The following is a 21,851-nucleotide window of genomic DNA, read 5'->3' on the forward strand; positions in this document are numbered from 1 at the left end:
TCCTCGTGGGAGAAACGGGGTGATGAATGTTGGGTGCTTAGTGTGATGGGTTTTAGGTGCCTGGCACCTGCCATGTGGCTATTACGCATGGTACAGGGAGGCTCAGGGAGGGAGGGGCAGTGGCAGAGACCTTGGGAAGGGGCAATTCGAAAATAGATTTTTAAAAAATATATATTTTATTGATTTTTTACAGAGAGGAAGAGAGAAGAATAGAGAGTTAGAAACATCGATGAGAGAGAATCATCAATCAGCTGCCTCTTGCACACCCCCTACTGGGGGTGTGCCTCCAACCAAGGTACATGCCCTTAACCGGAATCGAACCCGGGACCCTTCAGTCCGCAGGCCGACGCTCTGACCACTGAGCCGAACCGGGGATGCTGGCCAGCAAGGGGAAGGCCAGGCTTTGTTTGAAAAGGGTCCGAGGCATTTCCTTGGAAGGGCATTACTTTCCAGCACAGAACCCCAAGGAAACCACCAAACCTTTGACAGGCGCGGCCTGGCAAACCGGCCTTCGGAAGAGGTGACGCTGATCTCCCAGCGAGGCCTGCATTGTGCCTTCCCACCCAGGCTCCCATTGGCCTCGTTTGTCCCCTCTGTTTCCACCTCTCAGTCTCTCCACCGGACACCTTTCCCACACCCCAGCCTTGGCTCCCTGGAATGAGCATCTGACCCTGGTGGAGACCGGAGTCATACAGGCGGGCAGAGGGGCACCCACCGCGGTGGGAGCTGTGGCTTTCAGGAGAGCTGCCTTGGGACTGGGGGAGGAAGGCCCTGTGAGGGTCCCCTGTGGGGTCTCCCTCCACTCCCCTGATTCTACCATCTTACACGGGACCGCCTGGCCGAACGCTGGCAGAGAGCCTGGCTCCAGACCCTCAGGTCCTCCTAATTTGGCATTTCTGAATGGAGCTCATCTTTAACACTGGCCATGTCTGGCTGAGCCTTGGCCTTCAGCCTCCTCTCCTGGGCAGCAGACCCATTTAGGCCTTCTTAGTCTTAAAGAGGAGGAGCTATTTACAGGGACCCCCAGCCTCACCGCTGGCGCAAGATAGTACAGGCCCTCCACCGCTGTGTCAGGGTTCAGCACAACCTCACCTCTTCTGTGAAGTCTTTCTACTCTTGAGTCCTCACTCAATTCACTTTCTCTCTTTCTTTGTTCCTTCCTTCCTTCCTTCCTTCCTTCCTTCCTTCCTTCCTTCCTTCCTTCCTTCTCTCTCTCTCTCTCTCTCTCTCTCTCTCTCTCTCTCTCTCTCTCTCTCTCTCTCTCTCTTTAGATTTCTTATTGATTTTTAGAGAGAGAGGAAAGCAGAGGGAAAGAGAGACACGGATCGGCTAAAAGAAAGAAACATGGATCGGCTGCCTCCTGCTCACCCCCTACCAGGAATCAAGCCTGAAACCTGGGCATGTGCCCTGACAGAGAATTGAACGAACAGCCTTATGGGATGATGCCCAACCAACTGAGCTACACCTGCCAGGGCTAAACGCCTTTCTTTGAACTCTTAAAGCCTTGCCATTTCTGTCCTAAATACAATTTGCTCTCACTCATCATTTTAGACCTTAGTTATATACTTTTAAAATCTATCATTTTGCATAGTGTGGTTAAAAAAAAAAAAAAAAAAGGCATTCTTTATAGCCGCTAAATCCTGGCTCTGCTGAGGGACTTAGGCTTCCCCTTTCTGGGCCTCAGTTTCTGTACCTATAAAATGGGCTAATGGTAGCCTTTCTTATGGAGCTAGCTGCAAGGACTAAGTGGGTTAGCACACCGAGTGCCGAGGAATAGCCTGCCACGTGATAAGTGATCAGTAAATGGACCTGTTATTACTTACGGAGACAGAGATTCATTTAAAGCACATGTTAATGAGTCACCCCTTTCTAATTTTTGGGATCTTGGCCAAACTCCTCTGACTTTCATAAGTTTTGCTTTCTTGATCTGTGAAATGGGATGAATAATGTCTGTTTTGAGAGATGAGGAAACCAAGGCACAGATAGGTTACATGACTCTCCCCAGATCACACAGCCGGCAGGCTTCACACCCAGGACAGGAAGGCTCGGCGACTGCCCATTGGCCACCATGGCAGAGGGACACAGTGACACAAAAGCCCCTTAACAAGGAGGCAGAGGGACGGGAGCCGTCCTTCCGCGGGGGACTGAGGGGTGACGGGAGAGCCGGGAAGGAAGTGAAGGTACTCCGGGCCTGGGGAGACTGTGCGTGGCGAAGCTGAGGATGACGTGAGAAAGCCGTCCCTCTGGCTGCACCACCATGTGAATGTACTCAATGCCACAGATCTCTGCCCTTAGAAAGGGTTGAAACGGTAATCAAGTAATTTAAAATTTGTAAGTTAAAAGTGAAAATGTAGCTTACCGTTTTCTTTAAGATGCCAAATTACTATAGTGGTGTACATTTTGTGTGTGTGTGTGAACCAAGAGAAAAGTGAGTAAAACAATTTGTTATCCCATGATGCAGATGTAAATGATGTTATTTTAATGCATCACTCCCCGGGGAGGTTTTCATAGATATGTTTCGGTTGTTATTTACTAAATACGGCAACCTAGTGTATTTCTAGACACGTCGTTTTGTACTGGCTTCGTCCTCTCACTAAATTATAACACTCCCATGTCATAAACGAAAAGAAAAGAAAGTCATCTCAGGTAGGAGGACTGGCGTGATCACAGGCATGGAAAGATGACGGTCCAGAGGAAGCCTGGAAAAAGTGAGGCGTCTAGGATGACCAGAGCACAAATTACAAAGAGGAGTCCAGTGGGAATAAAGCCTGGATTGGTTGTTTGTAATTATGTCCAAAAAATATGAGCTAACGGAAGGCACTACCACCCTTTATCACAACCCTCGGCTGAGGCTCCTGGAAGCCAAGGCAAAAAGAGACCCACAAAGAGAAAAAGCGCTTCCTCTGTTATAGAGAATGAAGCGCACACGCTCTGGAGCCTCGCTCCCAGGATCTGAGTCCTGGCGCTGCCACTCACTCGCTAGCGACGCTGCTGTGACAAACCAGTTCACCGGTTTGTGACTCCGTTTCTCTCCTTAGGAAGCAGCACAGGCAGGGGCACCTGCTTCCTGCGGATAGTGTGAGCATTCAATGAGCTACCGCTTAGGACAGAGCCTCACGCACTGCGAACTCCCAATAAAAGTTAGGAGTCGTTTTCATGGATAATTTCTCCCAGCTGAATTCCAAGGCCAATGTCTCCTGAGGTTTCCTTACGCCAAGAGCTGTGAGCAGCATCAGGGATGGTGTTCTCAATGGAAACGCCACCGTCCCCGCCGCCGCAGTCTCAGTGAGCCTGTGTCTGTCGCCTGGAAATAAGCCAAGAGCGAGCAGAGAGCTCTCAGAGAGGGCCAGCGCCCCCATCCCGGCCTCGGCTTCCGGCCCGCCTGCGTGCTCGGGGAGAGCACTTGGAAAACGCTGAGAGAGGAAAGATGTCACTCCCTTCCTGCGTGCCCTCCCTCTCTCCCCCTGTGCAGGTCATCCTCGCGGCCTGGCTCTCTGCCCAGGCCGTTTCCTGCTTCCTGGACATTTATCTTCTGCACACTCACGCTTTTTTCTCATATCATCCCCCAGCCCGGAATACGTCTTCCTTCCAGAATCCTCCCGGCATCACCTTCCAAAACTCGCTTCCGTTCTCTGGCATCCCCGGACGCTTCAAGCTCCCCTCTGCTCCGGGAGGGCTCTGCATCTCCCTCTGCTCTGTGACGGGCGAGGGTGATGCTGGTGATAGGAGAGGTGATGAAGTCGGTGGTGGATGACCGTTATTGGCCTCGAGGCACTGTGCTAAGTGCTTTGCAATCATTATTTCAGTTAATTTTTTAAAAAATATAGTTTACTGAGTTTTTACAGAGAGGAAGGGAGAGAGATAGAGAGTTAGAAACATCGTTGAGAGAGAAACATCCATCAGCTGCCTCCTGCACCTACCCTACTGGGGATGTGCCCGCAACCAAAGGTCCAAGGGTTCCTTGACTGGAATCGAACCTGGGACCCTTGAGTCTGCAGACCGACGCTCTATCTCCTGAGCCAAACTGGTTCCTGTGCAGTTAATTTTTACAGCAAACCCTGTAAGGAAGTTGCTATTTGCACCCGTTTTAGAGAAAAGGAAACTAAGGCACAGAGTGGTGAAGTCCCTTGCCGGAGCCACACATCCGGAAGCAAAAGGGCCGGACACACAGTAGGCCTGCCGTACATGTTTGCCGAAGAGTGGTCCGAGAACCGTGTGGTGTGGGTGGTCCAAGAACAATGTGCCACGGCTCCGGCGCCTCGAGTGCAATGCATAGTTTCCAACCCGAGCCCGGAGAAGCCCGCTATTTTTGGATGGCCTTGCACAAATTTTGTGTGGGCTTCCTTTTCGCTACTAAATGTCACTGCATTTGTTTCCTAGTTTCATTCCCTGCCTGGGCTGGGGAGGATTATGCAACCGGAGCCTAGAGTGAGTCATCGGTGGCTCAGCGGCCAAACTGTCCGCAATTGCCGTGATACGGTGCAGTCCTCTTCTTTTCCAGGCTGGTGGTGGGTGGTTTTGTTGAATGTTTACAGTTTTTCTTTCTCTCCTTCTAATTTTGCTTCTCCCTGCCTTTTTCTCTCTCTCGGAGGGGATGGACGATGGGTCCTGAAGGACCTCGAAGCTCCGGTCATTCTGTGCCCGCACGCACACCCTCATCCACCCTGCTTGAAATCCGTGCAGGAAGAAACCCTTCTGGTGATGCTCTTCTGAGCAGCGGGCCCGCAAAGAGAGGTGGACGATGACTTCGGGGAGGATGGGGGTTTCTCTCCACTGGGCCAGCTGCTGCCACCACTCCCTCCCCAGAAAGCCTGCTGGGAAACAAGCACCATGGGCATCAGCACCCCAAACTGTGGCCGTGCCCTTCTCGCTCCTTATATGGGCCTGTTTCCGGGATTTGCTGCGCGGCTGTTTACTTACAGCAGGGCCCGGTGGCCTTGAGCCAGGGCGGCTGTGGGGCCAGTCCCCAGCCCTCCCAGGCTGAGCAAGGCTGAGCGAGGCTGAGCCGGCTGCAGGGGCCGGCAGCTGTGGGCGACGCAGGAGGGCAAAGCCCAGGCTCAAGGCAACTCACAGGCGTGCACCTCCTGTGTGCGATGAGGCACAGCCCAATAGAAAGAACGGCCCGATGGATGTCCGGCGATGGAAGTGCTTTCTTACACGGGCTGATGGCTCCCTGAACCAGGGCACGGAGGGCCTGTAGGTGAAGCCAGCAGCCCCTCAGGTGATGGGTGGGAGCAGGAGCTGAAACTCTACTTGACACTCAAGTGTGGGCTCAGAAGGACCCGTTGGGCGCGTCTTCCGCCCTCAGCACACTCGCCCTGTGTGCAGCACCTGACACTTCCAGAGCACTGTGCGTGCACGACCTCAAAAGGTGCTACAAGTGGGTGCCCAGCCATCTGGATCCAAGAGGAGCCGGCCCTGCCTCCCCCGCTCCCCGTTCTCGCAGGCAGGTGCAGAGGTCAGCAAACCACGCACGAGCCTGGAAATGGCTCTGGCTTAGAAGGGAGAGAAGTTGGGTGTAGGGTGCTGGCAGCTCAGGCTGTGTACAGGCGGGCAACTCTCTTCACCTTCCTGAACCTCAGTTTCCTCACCTCTAAGATGGGGGCAATCATACAGTGGAGCCATGAGCAGACAGGACAGTGCCGTTCTCCTGCTCCACACGCTCCAGTGGCTCCCCTTTTCACTGGGAGGAAAACCCAAAGGCCCAGGACTCCCTGCATGACCACCCGGTCCCCCGCTGCTCCTCTGCCCTGACCTCCCTCCGCGGCCTGGTCCGGCCTGGTTTTCTCACTCGCCTCAGGGCCTTTGCGCTGGCTTGGCTTGGCTTTGCCTGGAGCACTCTTCCCCCAGGCGTCTGTGCAGTAACCCCTCACCTCTCAGGTCTTTGCTCCAACGTCAGCATCTCAGCGAGGCCTCCCCAAAAACCCCCTAAAATGGCATCGCCGCTTCCGCAGGTACTCAGCCTCCACATCCACTAAACTATTAACTCCATGGACACAAGACCTTTTGACTATCGTTCTCTGCTGCAACCCATGCTCAGAATAATGTCTGGGGGCACGCAGATGCTTAAGAAGTGTTTTCTGAATGAACAAAGTATTAAATGAACCAAGGGGTCTTAAGTACCATTATCCTAGAGTCAGGTGAGCCAGCCCCAGTTCTAGCATCCTGACCCCCCCAGGGCCGAGGTCTGAGGATCTTTGAAGCCGTGATCTCACGGGAAAGGCTGCAGCCTCTCCTCTCACACAGCCGCTCAGAAGCCCCTTTGATGAAACGGAGCCTCCTCCGTGCATCCTGTAGCGGATGGCTGCATCTTGGACATCATGCTAATGGCTTGCTCGTGAGAAAATGGGCACTTCGCCTGTCATCAGAATCAAATGGGGTGAGAGACGCTTCTTCAAATGCCCAATTTCCTAAAGAGAGGAGCAATCCATCTGCAGGGAACAGGCCTGGGCCTGCATGGGGAGCAGAGGTGGTGAGTCCAGCCCAGCTCTGGCCTGTCAAAGGGCGGAGCAGACTTGGAGCAGGATTGAGTCTTGCTTCTTAAACTTGACGGCCAACAGCTCGGAGCTGCCACTGGGAGAACGCCCACTGACTCCTCCAACCTCAGGTCCCAGGAGGGAGTTTCTCCGGGTCCCTTTGAAAGCTGACGGTCCCCTTAAGCGATAGCGCATTCTAATCTCTTCCCTTTGAAGACAGAGCTTCCTTAAAAGGAAAGGCCAGCTCATTCTCTCACGCAAGCGTAGGGTTTCCTTCCACCGGATTTCTAGATTTTTACATATTTTTCTTTTCTCTCCCTGCGAGGGGAGATGATTATATGTTGGTTATCAACACACTTTTCCACAATGATTTTACATACATACATACCCACACACACACAGACACACCCACACATAAAAAACACACGTATGTGTATAGACAGGAAGCTGGACATGTTTGTAATTCATACATTTTAAAATGCCCCTCTCATCTCTCTTTTCATCCTCACAACCTTCCGCCACGGCTGCCTTTGCTGGTGGGCGTTTTGGAGATTCCGGATATAGGTCGGTCGGGTCTACCTGAAAACTAAAACCATAGCTCGGTGCCTCTCCCCAGGGTTCGCTGGTGCCTTTGCTGCTTAGAAACCAGCTGCGGCCCCTCGGGCGGCAGCTTCAGTCCTGGGGTGAGCTGAGGCCAGCCAGAGAGTGGGCAGAGAGCCCAGACCTGGGTGTCCGGCAAAAGCTGAGCCTGAGCGGCCTGGGACTCCGCCAGAATCGGGGGAGCCCTGGCAGCGTCGGGAGCCACGCCTGGAGAGGCTGATAAGGAAGCAGGGCCAGGTGGGAGGCCCGGGCACCTCGCCCCTGGCGGTCTCGGAGGCACAGCAACAGGACACAGGGGGGCGCCGGGCGTCGGTCAGAGGCCAAGCCCCAGAGTGACAGGGAATGTCCTTGTTCCACCACACGTGATGACAAGACGCAGATGCTACTGCAGGTCTGCATGGAGTGGCACCGGGGCTGCTGTGAAGAGGCACCGGTAAGGCCCATTCACCCCACAAATTACAACAGCAATAATAACACTTTCTTGAGTGCTTTACCGGGGAACAAGCATGGTGCCAAGTGTTTTATTTATTATGATTATTATGTGTGTTTTTAAATATGTTTTTATTGATTTGATAGAGAGGAAGGGGATTGAGCCCACAACCCAGGGATGTGCCCTGAAAATCAAGCCAGGGAACACTGCTCAACAACTGAGCCACACCGGCCAGGGCCCAAGTGCTTTGTTTTGGCAGGTCATTTATTCTGTACACCCCTATGGCTACGTAGAAATACAAATGCTTGTTTTCAAGCTGCAGAAACGAAGGCAGGTGGCATGGCTGAGCTGCTCCAGGCAGAGCTGGGCTGTGAAATCTCACTTTACATGAGGTTCCTCGACCTTGGCACAATGGGCATGCTGGGTCAGGTGTCTCTTTGTTGTGGGGCTGCCCCGTGCCCTGTAGGAAGGTGTGCGGTACCCCTGGCCTCTACCCACTGCCTATCCATGAAACCCTCAGCCCACCCAAGATGCGACCACCAAAAGGGCCTTCAGACTTTGCCAACCATCCCCTCCCTTGTTGAAAAGCACTGTGCTCCAGCCGGGACCGGCCGCTGCGAAGCCCTGCCTAGCACTGGCCTGGGCAGCACCAGGCATGGACACATCCGGGAGGGAGACTCGAGGCGGCTGCTCGTGCCGGGTCCCCCAGAGGGATCCCACCAGAGTCCTTGGCTCGCAGGTTCCAACCCCCATTTATCAGATCATCTGGATCAGCTGGCCCGGGAACACAAGCGCCTCCCGGAGAGCCTGCAAACCAGTTCCGGCTCACGAATCACAGGGCAGGGGCGGAGGTGGATTGTCCGGCTGGCTGGCCACACAGGACGTTCCCTTGGGCAGATGACCCAAGTCTAGAGCAGCGAGAGGATGTGGGTGAGGGGCTGGGTTTCCTGGCTGGGTTCTGGTCCCGGGCCCTGGGCTGTTGACTAGTTTTTTGGTTTTTTTTAAATATATTTTATTGATTTTTTACAGAGAGGAAGGGAGAGAGATAGAGAGCTAGAAACGTCGATGAGAGAGAAACATCGACCGGCTGCCTCTTGCACACTCCCTACTGGGGATGTGCCCGCAACCAACGTACATGCCCCTGACCAGAATCGAACCTGGGACCTTTCAGTCCGCAGACCGACATTCTACCACTGAGCCAAACCGGTTTCGGCTGTTGACTCGTTTTTCTCTGTGAAATCTATCGCAGGCCATGCCTTTTTCCTGCCTTGGGAGGCAGGTAGGGGAGGGGAATAGGTGAGTCTGGGGGTCAGCTGGGCCCGAGACGGGCCGCTCTTCCCACCACACGCTGCCCCGGGAGGAACCTATGCTCCCTGAGGCCTCTCCTCCCTGCAAAGGAACCCACTCCCCGGCCTCCATCTTACTGTCTGCAAACAGGCCAACAGGTCACCTGTGGCTTCCTCACAGTCACACAGATAATTAGCGCGAGAACAAGGACAACGCTTCTCAGGAGGTTGGAGAATGGGGTCTGCCGGACCCGAGCCTAACCTCCCTTAAGGATCAAGTCACAGTTATTAATCGAGGTCCTACTGTGCCCCCACTGTGCCAGGGCCTGGGAGGGTGCCAAGAGGGGCAATTCGCAAACCCTAACCTCGTGGGAATGACAGTGTAGCTGAGAGATGAGACAGATGCTAAGCAATGAATCTGCAAGTAAGATGAGAGGAGGAAGGGCTGGAAGGTGCCACAGGGAGCTCGCTGGTTGGTTTCGGCATGTTGGGACACAGGCGGAAATATGGGATCCAGGAGGAAGTGATGACTCCCTTTGAACCATGATGATTCGAAAGGCCTATGGGGCCGGCCGGTGTGGTGCAGTGGTTGAGCATCAACCTATGAACCAAGAGGTCATGGTTTGATTCTCTGGTGGGGCACATGCCCAGTTTCGGGCTCCATCCCTAGTGGGGGGGCATGCAGGAAGCTGCTGATTAATGATTCTCTCTCATCAATGATGTTACTCTCTTTCTCTCCTCTCCCTTCCTCTCTGAAACAATAATATATATATATATATATATATATATATATATATATATATATATATATATATATATTTTTTTTTTTTTTTTTTTTTTTTTAAGAAAGGCCTATGGGATGTTCAGGGTAAGGCCAGGTAGCCAGGCCACTGTTGTGCAGAGAGGGCTGAGCGCAGGAGCAGTGCGGTGACACAGGAGGGTGTGCAGAAGGAGCTGCCGGAGAAGGAACAGCTGCCGGGGTGACTGAAGGGGTTCCCGGAGAGCAAAGAGGAAGGCCAAGGTGGGCAGCCACCCCAAAGCCAGAGAGTCCTGCCAGGAGGGCCGAGGAGGTGAGGACGGAAGAAGACTAACTCTCATTCGCAACAAGGAGGTGCCCAGGACCTTACAGAGAACAAGCTGAGGTGGTGCTGGGGGCAGCAGCTAGAATACAGCTGGCAGGGCAGGGGGAGAGGAACGGCGGGGGAGGGAGGTGAGTACAGACCTCACCTTCAAGAAGCACGGCTGAGAAGAGGAGAGGGGCTGGAGCTGGAGAGAAACGCAGACTCTCACTTTCCAATTCCTGCCATCTGACCATCAGAGGAACTGGGAGATGGGGAAGCCCCAAGCCATTTCCCCACAGAGCTGCAGAGACCGCCTCTCAGCGGTTAACGCCACTTCCTCTGCTACCCGCCCACCGTGTGCGCGCCTCTCTGCAGCCACGCGGGTTCTGATGGGGCGCAGACCTGCCACCCTGCGAGGCCGTGGCACGCATTGTGACGAAGTGGCCCACGCCAGGCGATGAAGGAGAGACCCCTGGGTTCTCAGTGTCCTCCAGGGAGTTGGACAACCAAGAGCGATGGTCTCTGAACTGAAATGTATTTGCCAACATTGAGTCCAGGGGACCTCAGATCTTTCCAATGGCAATCCCCTATGATACATGGGAAAGAGCTTATGCCCCAGGGTCAGGGCGATGTGGAGTATGGAGCTGCCATTACAAGCCCAGTGTTTCTGTAAAGCCTCGGGTTTTAGCTTAAAAATTCCTGCACATTTACATGCTCCTCTGTGATGTCCTTGTGCGTTTTAGAATTTTGAGATTAAATTCTAAATTGCTTACCTTCATGTGAAACTGACACTCAAGGAAGGTGTGCTGGCTTGTCCCCTGGTGCTCCAGGTAGAGTGAGTGATGGAGCCTGACATCTGACTTCACCACCGCACATCTGCATGCACATGTGTGTTCATACATGTACACACACACATTTTACAAATGAGATTGAGGCTTAGAACTGAGATATTCTTGCCGACACCTAATCCAAAACATCATAGAGAGGAGGTCACGCCCAAGATCACACAGCAAGTGCAAGAACTGACATTCTAGGTCCACAGACGCCCTATCCAGTGCTCCTTCTCCCCACCTCCACTGCCAAGAGGATCCAGGATGGCATAGCCTCACTGGCGGGGGGGGGGGGGGTCTCGGGCTTCACCTTCGATTTTGTCAGGTGAAACTAGAAATGGGGAGCAGATTTATAGTGGAAAATAAGTAACTTAGTTATTTGGGCTCCACAACTAGATTCTGACACTTTTAACAACCACCCACACTCCAGGAAAGTTTTGAGAGTCTTCAAGAAGGACTTTCTCTTCCAAATTATCTCTTCTATTCTGGTGTTAAGAGACTTAGAGCCCGGCTGGCATGGTTGAGCGTCAACCTATGAACCAGGTCATGGTTTGATTCTGGTCAAGGCACATGCCTCGATTGTGGGCTCGATCCCCAGTAGGGGGCGTGCAGGAGGCAGCCAATCAATATTTCTGTTTGGTTCAGTATATAGAGCATTGGCTTGTGGACTGAAAGATCCCAGGTTTGATTCCAGTCAAGGGCATGTACCTTGGTTGCGGGCACATCCCCAGAAGGGGGTGTGCAAGAGGCAGCTGATGGATGTTTCTCTCTCATTGATGTTTCTAACTCTCTATCCCTCTCTCTTCCGCTCTGCAAAAAAATCAATAAAAATATATTTTAAAAAGAGAGAGAGAGAGAGAGAGAGTGCGTGCCTGCTGGTGAAGCCGCTAGGAAACTAATACAGCCATCCCTGCAGAGACTTGTAGTTCTGGAAGAAAAGCGATTGAATTCCTCCAGCAGAAAAGCGTGATCCTTTAGCAAAGGCGTGTCTGTTTCTGTGCCGGGCCTTTTGCCTCGTACATGGCAGTGATTCCTCCTCCCTGGAGAAATAATAACAACACACATCGTTGCTCACACTCATCTGGCGTTTCCCGTGTACTGGGCAGTTTTTAATACTTTACATTCACTCACCCCTACCGGGAACCCTGAGGCACTATTATTCCATTTTATAGCAAAGGAAATTGAGTCCTCGCAAGGCCAAGTACATAGTCCCAGGCACTCAGCTAACAGTAAATAGCTGGACCAAAATTAGAGAGCACGTTCCACCCACCTTTCAGTCCACTTTCGGGGTGAATGAGTTTTCCCGGGCCTTCCCGCCTGAGTGCACGGGCTGGGAGCTGGCCCGGGGGCTAGTGCGGGAAGGAGAGGAAGGAGGGGACCGCCCTCTGGTGCCCGGAACCCTGCACCTTCCGACCTCCTGGCAGCCCTTCCTCAGACCCCCCTGCAAGCCCCACGGGCTTGGCCCCGGTCCGGGCTGACAGCTGACGTAAGCCTGCTGGAAATTCCTGCGCCTCGCGATCAAGGCCTGCAGAACAAAAGCTCCCACCGCAGGAAGAACCGTCCTGCCTGGCGCTGGCTCTGGCGAGCGGGCTCAGATTTCAACCACACAGCCGGTGAAGTCATCAGTCCCGGCTTGTGGCGGAGGGGCTCTGCGGGCAGGAGCAGCGGGGTGGAAGGCCTCGGGGGTGAGCTCTTCCCTCCGGGCAGGGGCCTGCCAGCAGCTTGGAGATTGCCCAGCCCGTGGTGGAGAAGGGCTGAGGCTGCCCCTTGTCTGAGCCCTTTCTCACCTCTGACCTCAGCCAGCCTGCTCATCGTGACTGTGGCCACACCCATTAGCCAGGGGTGCAGCTGAGGTCCAGAGAGGGGGCGTCAGGGGCTCAGTGACGTTCGGTAAATTAAACTTGAGGTGGGAGGATCCCAACCCTGTCCTTGAACTCTCCCTCAAATTCTTTTTTTTTTTTTTTTAATATATTTTATTGATTTTTTTTACAGGGAGGAAGAGAGAGGGATAGAAAGTTAGAGACATCAACGAGAGAGAATCATCCATCAGCTGCCTCTTACATACCGCCTGCTGGGGATGTGCCCGCAACCAAGGTACATGCCCTTGACTGGAATCAAACCTGGGACCTTTCAGTCCACAGGCCGACGATCTATCCACTGAGCCAAACCGGTTTCGGCTCCCTCAAATTCTTAAGAGAAACTGAACTCCCGGTCCTTGGGATACCAAGCAGAGGGGGGAAGAAAGGTCCTCCAGCAAAGGCCTGGTGGGAAGGAGCCAAATTGCAAAGACACCACCTCCCTTTGGCCAGCCAGCCGTCCTGCCCTCAGTGGAGCTCTGAGGGCTGAGGGGAGGACATTCACTCATTCACTCACTCACTCAGCCAGCGCATGAGACACCCATCAAGTTTGTGGGTCGGGTGTGAGCGGGGGTGCTGGCCAGCCTGGGTGCCGCGTGTGCCCAGTTAACTTACTTCAGTCACCTCAGCCAGGTGGGCCCCACGATCAAGGCAACGGGGGGAAGTAAGGAAGAAAAGGGACAGCAAGCAGCTGGGACAGGAAACCAGTTCAACAACAGTGTTCCCTCACCGACAAGCACCAGCCACAAAACAGCCAGGCGGCACACGCTCCAGCTACATCCCAGGTCCAGGCCCAGCCACTTCCCATGGAATTGTGGGTAATCTTCACAAGCACCTCAGAGGCTGTGGAACGGACACCAGGATCAGCCCCCCCTTTCTTTGGAACCTGGACCCTCCCCATGCACGTGAGCCAGTGTCTGAGGCCTTATTTGTCCTGAGTGGCCCTGCTCTTGGGGCATATGTGATGGAATTAGGAGTGGGCACATGACCCAAGCTGGGTCAATCAGATGGTCCTTGAGGATTTGGAATGGGGATGTCACATCAACCGAGGCTTACAGGAATCAGTTCTAGAAGGAGAAAGAGAGAGAGCAGGAGAGAAGGCTGAGAGGAGGGGGAGAGAGAGGATGATTAATCCGACAAGTATGCTGAGGGCAGTGGAGGGGTTGTGGGTGTTCCAGTCTGGCTGCATTCCATGCTGGGTTCCCCAGACTTGCCTGCATCTTTAGAATGTGCTCTGGTTTTGCCTGTGCTGGCTTGAGTCCATTTCTGTCACTTTCATTCAGGGAGTCTTAAGTAGACAGTTTCATGACAGCAAGGACCAAATCTTGTTCACCAGAGTGTCCCTGGGACTTGGCCTATAAAAAGTCCTCTATAAATATCTGTGGGTTTTTTTTAATGATCAGTAGAAGTTCACAGACATTAACTGATATGGATTCATCCCACACTAACTAACAGCTGAGATCTGAACGGAGTCTTCTAGGGCCAGAGCATGTGCTTTTCCTACTATACCTTTTACACACTGTGGTTGTTATATTAAAATCTAAGGCAGTCTGAGCTGGAGTGGATGTGAAGGATGAGGAAGTCTGACCTCTTTTTTTTCTTTTTTCTTTTTTATAGATGGGAAACGGGGGCCTGGAGGGAAGTGGCAGAAATATCTTGATGCCCATGCAACCTCCTAACCCAGTTAGTCATCGTGTGTGTGTGTGTGTGTGTGTGTGTGTGAGAGAGAGAGAGAGAGAGAGAGAGAGAGAGAGAGAGAGAAAGAGAGAGATAGAGAGAGAGAGAGAGAGAGAGAGAGAGAGAGAGAGAGAGAGAGCGCTGATCGTTGGATGCTATAGTTTTAAACCTGTTGGAGAGCAGTAGCTGTTGCGCCCCAACCCCCACCCCCCCACCCCCCATTCTCTCTAAGCCCCTTTCTTGAAGACCCTGGACCTCCCATTACCCACAAACAAAGGTGGTGCTGAGCCCAGCAGGAGTCTGGAGGCCCATGGTCAGCACTGGTGCTGCTCTGCCTGTGACATGCTTTGAATATCAGTCCCACACCTATCTCACGTGATCTGATCTGGTCACTCTGTCTCCTCATTGAAGAAAGCCTCCCGGTGCAGCTGGAATGCGGCTGGTCTGTGCCGGTTCATGTGCCCATTCATCAGTTCATTCGCCAATGTTCACCGAGGGCCCCTCTGGGCCAGGCTTCCAGTCCCCGAGCTCTTGCCCCCACTGCCTCAAATGTAGGTGGCCTCCTCAGCTTCCAGGCTTGGTGCCCCGGAAGATCTTAATCTGGTGGCTCTGGCAGGCAGCTAAGAGCAAATGCCACGACCATGGATATGGGCAGGGTTGCAGTTCTCGGAGGAGAAATGAGGAATCGAAGGTGCCTTAGGACTCCTAATGCCAGGGCCCCTCCTTGGTACTGGATGGGGCAGGGCCTCTTTATGCCTCACACTAGACTAAGCAGCAGGTTTTCTTACCCATTTTACAGAATGGAGGAACCTGAGATTCCATCTCGCCAAGCAGTTTTCACAGGGAGACATCACTAATCATTAATGGAACTGGGATTTGCACCTTCATGTGGCATTTGGTCAACATAAGTTGAACGAATGATCTTTCTGGCTCCAAAGTCCATGTCCTTTGTACTACAACTGAGAGAAAATGATGTGAATGTCATCCCTCACCCAATAATAACCCTTACATAGGACTGACTGTGTGCTAAGCACTGTCCCACACACTCTATATATCTTGACTCGTTTAAATTTCCTTTGGCAGATGCAGAACCCATGGCACAGAGAGACTGTCACTTCCTGCATGGCCCCTAGTGGGGCCAGTGTTCAATCCAGCAGGCTGTTCGAAAGACCCTGTCTTGAAGCTTCTGGTCCTGGCACAAGGTTCTGCCACTTGATGGTGACCCTTGGACAAGTACGTGCTGATACCCTAGAACAGGTTTGTTTGCATTTCTCTCATCTCTGATGGAGTTATGTACCTTTTTGTGTTTTGATTTACCATCTGTCCTTCCTGTGTAAACTGTCTGTTCGTCTCTCTTGCTGTTTCCAGAGTGGAATCTGGGCACTGATTTTAGCTTTTTGTGAAAAAGCAAAAATTAATATATTTTAGATATATCGGTGGCTTATGTTTTCCAGGCTGTTATTTTCCTCTTGTGACTGTCCTATATTTTATTCAACAAAAGGTTCTTTACTTTGAAAATCTAATCTTTATTGTCTCTGGTGATGGAGTCTTTCCCAATGTGATAAATGTGGAATTGTACTTTGTCTTTTTTTTATGGTTGTTTTTTTTTCAGACATGCATAAAAGTCTCATCTGCAATTTATTGCAGAAAATAATATAAGTGCAACTCTTCTCTGTATTACTTACTGTTCACTCCGAGACATTTATGATGTAATTACTTTCCACATTGTGAGATTATTTCCAGTTTTACTTTATATTGAATTAATTTGAGATCATGTAGTCTCTTCTACAGATTTCCCCTTCCCCCCATTGCTACCATATGGTTTGGATAATTGTCACTTCGTAATATGTTATGAAATCTGGTCGGTTAAATTTACCATCACACCCTTTAAAAAGAAGCTTAGTCTTTTTAACCATTTAATTCATTTTTCAAGCTCTTATAAAGTACTAGAGGCCTGGTGCATGAAAAATTCATGCACCGGAGAGGGGGGTCCCTCAGCCCAGCCTGCCCCCTCTTACAGTCCAGGAGCCCTCAGGGTAGGAGGCGACCCAGTGATCAGGAGAAGGCAATTCCCTCATCACATCTCTGGGGTTGCCACTGCCAGCAGCACAGCTTCTGTTGGCCCTGGTTACCTGAGCCTCTGGTGGCCCTGGGCAGCTGGGGACCTGAGGGGACTGGGAGCCGCCATCTTGTGGTTGTACGTGCTGCCATCTTTGAGGGTGTGGCTATTAATTAGCATAGCCCCTCATTGGCTGTGGGTGCCGCCATCTTTGTGAGGGTGTGGTGGTCAATTAGCAATTTCCTCTTTATTAGATTGGATTCCTAGGGAACCTTAATAGATAGTCCATTCAATCTATACAGAAACTCAAAGAAAATTGTTGCCTTTGCTATTTTTAATCTTCTAGCCTGAAGGGAGTGGGCTCTCTATTTATTTTCACCTTCCTTTATTTCTCCCAGAAGGGTTCTCTAACTTTCTTTGAAGAAATCTTATGTCTTTAAGTAAAATAATATCCAAGTCTTGAATAGTTGGTGTTAAATGAACGTAACAACCTTTCTTATGTGTTTTCTATCTATGCAGAAAGGGTATCTGTGTTAGAATGGGAGCTCTTGGCTCATGGGGAGATCTCAGTGACTTGAAAACTGGGCACTCACCTTGGAGGATGTCAGGTGCCTGGATAGCTGCAGGGCCCCTGGGGGGGGGGGGGTGGATGAGGCTTGGGGTGGGTAAATCCTTGGGGCCTGCAAGACATAAACACCCAGTGGGGGGTGAAACCACAAGAATGGGCATGGCCTGCCACAGAAGGTCCACGTGGAGAGTGGGGGTGGGTGAGGAGGAGGGCTGTTTGGTTCACGCCTTATATGTAGTCTCTTGACATTAGCTCCAAATGAGATTATTTACACAGTCAGTGGGTCCTTTGGCGAAGCCATTGGCTAAGGATATGACATCCTTAGAATCCCTGGTATGCTCCTACCCCAAATCCTCTCCAGTATCTGAAAGCCTGCTTTAGGAGCGGGCGGGAGTCTGCCACTTCTGTTGAACGCCTACTGTGCATGCCAAACCCTGTGCTTGGAGCTCTATCCTTGCTAACCTGTTTAATCTTCACTACAGGAGGATGAGTGCCTGAGGAGATAAATATCAGTGCACCCATTTTGAGATGAGGAAACTACGACTGCAAAAGATGAAAGATGAAACCCAAAGAACTAGCAAGTTTTAGATCTTACAAGTGAACTCTGTGTTGCCTTCAAAGCCCATATTCTTCCCATTCGCCACTATGTTTTTTCATAGGGCAGGATCTCAATGGGTGACTTTGTCACTTGGGAAGGAGTAAGACATGAATGAACCCCGAGACTTGGCCAGGTCATCCACCCATTTTCTCATTCATTCACTTATTTGACCAACAAGCATTTGTCAGATGTCAGTTATGTATTCTGCTTCTCCCAGGGTGAAACCATTCACTCCAAGGCTTCAACCACAAACATGTTAAAGATTCGCACATCAATCCTTCTGGCCAAAATGGCAGGGTTCTTTTTTCCTTTCCTTTTTTTTTTTTTTTTTAATTGTTTTTACATTGATTTCAGAGAGGAAGGGAGCGGGAGAGATAGAAACATCAATGCTGAGAGAGAATCATTGATCTGCCTCCTGCAGGCCCCACAATAGGGATCAAGCTCACAATCTGGGAATATGCCCTGACTGGGAATTGAACCTGTGACCTCCTAGTTCATAGGTCAATGTCAACCACTGAGCCAAGCCAACCGGGTGGCAGGATTCTTTTCTAAGGAAAGTTGGGTTTCTTTCCTAAACTCCCCACTTCCTGTTGGTAAATTGAACAGGATGCCTCATGTCTCAACATGTCAGAATGGAACAGGCCATTTCTCCTTCATCTCCCAAACTTGTTCTGTGTTTTTTATCACTGAATGATACCCACATCTAGCCTCCCTCTTGTTCATTCCTTCCAATTTCTCACCAAAGATTACTGATTTTCTTTTGAAACATAGTGAATCTGTGTCTTCCTCTCTGCCTCAATAACCACTTCCTGGGGCTGAATCCTGCCCATTCCCTGAGTCTGATCCTTGGCTGCTTTCCTCTGGCATCCATTGTGTATCTCAGGTGGGCCTTCCTGAGCCATGACTCTTGACACCTTCCTAGACTGAAAAATGCAAATCCATTTGTTGTTGTTGTTGTTGTTAATCCTCACCCAAGAATGTTTTTCCAGGGATGTTTAGAGAGCGTGGAAGGGAGAGGAAGAGGCAGAGAAAGAGAAACATCGATGACACATTAATTGGCTGCCTCCTGCACATGCTCTGACAGGGCCGGGATCAAGCCTACAACCAAGGCATGTGCCCTTAACTGGAATTGAACTGAGTCCCTTCAATTCTCGGGCCAAGGCTCTATCTATTGAGCCAAACCAGCTAGAGCTATGCAAATCCATTTTCGGTGCAAAGCCTCCAAACTGGACTTTTAAGTCCCTACTAAGGAAAGCTGGCCCAAAGACAAATGGCTGATTGGTCAGCAACATGAGACAGGGTTTGGTGTAAAAGAGCATGTTAGATCAAGCAGATTCTCCTGAGAGAATGTGGGCACAGAAATACTGAGAATGAGGGAGTTAGCGATGGAACTTGAGTTTGAAAAGTCATGACGCAGGGTTGGGGCTGGAGAAGCCACTTGCCGGGGTCTTGTGCAATGCAGAGCATGCAGAAGAGGAAGCTGGCAAGTACAGAGAGGAGGATGGAGCTAACAGAGCCCAGGAGCCACGGAAAGGAAGCTGTGCATCATCAATAGGATTCTTTCAATGGAAGGCATTTATCTTTAAGGAAGAACTCTCCACTTGGCCCTTATTTTCTTGTTTTGCTTTAGACCAGTAAAGATCACAGTGGGATTTGGGGGTTCCCCAGCCTGGCTCACATCAAACAGACCCTCTTGGAGACTGGGGGCTTGAGAGAGGCGGCAGGAGTCCTGCGGGACAAGAGACACAGCCTCAGATCTTCCCTCTGGGAACATGAGACAATAGCAATGGCCCGGCTCTTTTCTAGGGAAGTGTCACCCCAGGGAGCGAGGCACGGATGTTCCACTCCAGTATTTGGACTTTGGAGCTGCGGGAGTCAGCGATGTTTGTTATTCTGACGGCTGGTGTTTGGAGAAGCGCATTGTCTCTGCCACCAGTTGTTCCATTGTCTGGAGGCCCCGCCAGCATGAGGTCACAGGGCTGGTCCAGCACCCACTCTTTCCCAGAAGGCCCCAGCAGGCGTGGGGCCCATCTGATTTCCTGAGGGAAGTTGGTTCCCGGCATGGGTGGCCAGAACACTGAGCCTGCGGGCACAGCCATGTCAATGTGTACGGAAGTTCATGTGCGTGGGCTCTGGACTCAGACCACCTGGGTTTGTAAACTGGCTCCACCACTTACCAGCTGTGTGTCCTTGAGTGAGTCACCTGAGCCTCCTCGTTTGTAAAATAAGGATAATTATTGTATATGCTTCATAGAGTCTCTTTCACGATTAGAGGAATGCCTTAGGTTGACCTATATAAAATTGTCACTTTTGTTAGCAAAAAAATTGTTTATCCTAATATAGTGGCCAGCAAACTCATTAGTCAACAGAGCTAAATATCAACAGTACAGCCATTGAAATTTCTTTTGAGGGCCGAAAACCAACTTCTGCGCATGGGCCACGAAGTTTCAATCACACTGTGCGTGCTCGCCTACACGTGGTATTTTGTGGAAGAGCCACAACTCAGTGGGCCAAAGAGCCGCATGTGGCTCATGAGCCGCGGTTTGCTGACCACTGTCCTAATACAATTGTGACTAGCACATAGTAGTAAGTACTTAATAGATGGTAACTAAAAATGTACGAAATTATATTAACATTTTATTATTATTATTATTATTATTATTATTATTATTATTATTATTGTTATTATTATTTCAGCCCTTTTCTGACAGTGAGTACAGCTGTTTTTGACCAGGCTCTGCCCGGACTGGTGGGAAGGGCATGGGGTACCGATGTCCACTCCTGTCTACCGGCACCGGGAGACTTCGGGGTCCCTAAGGCTAGGTCTAGATCTGCCACTATCAGCATCACACTTCCCCTCCAAGCTTCTTACTCTGACAAAATTCACGATTTGGACAAACTCGTAAAAACCTCTTCTAGCTTTGATGACCTGGTTCTAAGTGTTCTCAGACCATAGCAATCTCTCCGTTTTATTTCTGATTTACTTCAATAGCTTGTGACAACAAACTAAAGCTATAGTTCCTCTTGTTGCCCAAATTATAGCTTAGACCACATCCAGCTTTACCGTAAGAAATATAGGATTTTTCACTTTACCTTCCCAAGTAATATTGATAACGACTGCTATTTATTATCATAGTCTGTCTATAGGGCATTGCTCTAAGTGCTTAACATGTTAAATCATTTAACCCTCACAACTCTGTAAAGTATGTCCTATGATCCTCATGTTACCATTGAAGAGACTGAGGGAAAAGCATTCTGCCCAAGGCCCCACAGCCAATATGCAACCGCACTGGGATTTAAACCAGCGCCCATGTTCTTGGCTACAAACTCTACTCTCTTGGTGGTCCTTGGGATTTCTTACCTGTACCACACAATAAAGAAAAGCCTAGGACCGGATGGCTTTACTGGTGAATTGTGCCAAACATTTAAAAAAGAATTCATGCCAATTCTCAAACTCTTCTAAAAAATAAAAAAAATGAGGGAACACTTCAAAACTCATTTTGTGAGCTCAGCATTACCCTCATACCAAAATCAGGTAAAGGCACTGCAAGGAAAAAAATTTCAGGCCAATATCCTGATTAACACAGGTGTAAAAATCCTTAACAAAGTATTAACAAACTGAATTTAACAACACAATAAAAAGATCATACACCATAATCAAGTAGGATTATCCCTGGGATGCAAGGAAGGTTTAACATATACAAATTAATAAATGTGAAACTACATTAACAGAATAAAAGATAAAATTAGCCCTAGCTGGTTTGGCTTAGTGGCTAGAGGGTTGGCCTGTAGACTGAAGGGTCCCAGATTCGATTCCGGTCAAGGGCACATGCCTGGGTTGTGGGCTAGATCCCTAGTAGGGGGCTTGCAAGAGGCAGCCAGTCAATGATTCTCTCTCATCATTGATGTTTCTCTCTCACCCTTCCCTTCCTCTCTGAAATCAATAAAAATATATTTTTAAAAATTACATTATTACCTTTATGGTTACAGAAAAAGCATGTGATGAAATTCAACATTCTTTCATAATAAAAACTGATAGAAGGAATGTACTTCCAAATAATAAAGGCCATATATGACAAGCCCATAGCTAACAGCATACTCAGTGGTGAAACTCTGGAAGCTTTTCCTCTAAGATCAGGAGCAAGATAAGGTTGCCCACTCTCACCACTTCTATTCAACATAGTATTACCAAACATCCTATCCAGAATAGTTAAGCAAGAAAGAGAAATAAAAGACATCCAAATTGGAAAGCAAGAGGTAAACTTTTCTATGCATATAACATGATCTTATATATAGAAAACTCTATAGACTCCACCAAAAACTATTTTAACTAAAAACAAATTCAGTAAAGTTGCAGGTACAAAATCAGCTTATAAAAATCAGTTGTGTTTCTATACACTAACAACATAC

At 50.2% G+C, this 21,851-nt stretch overlaps 1 long non-coding RNA gene across 1 annotated transcript; it reads left to right on the forward strand.

The window, feature by feature from the left end:
• Window positions 1-7,077: 7,077 nt before the first annotated feature.
• LOC311624836 lies at window positions 7,078-20,055 on the forward strand. Its single transcript, XR_014795389.1, has 3 exons — window positions 7,078-7,509; window positions 15,300-15,473; window positions 17,326-20,055. It is a non-coding gene; the product is annotated as an uncharacterized lncRNA (long non-coding RNA).
• The last annotated feature ends 1,796 nt before the right edge of the window (window positions 20,056-21,851 follow it).

This window comes from Pipistrellus hanaki, assembly GCF_964339955.1.
Source record: "Pipistrellus hanaki genome assembly, chromosome: 1".
NCBI classification, from domain to species: domain Eukaryota; kingdom Metazoa; phylum Chordata; class Mammalia; order Chiroptera; family Vespertilionidae; genus Pipistrellus; species Pipistrellus hanaki.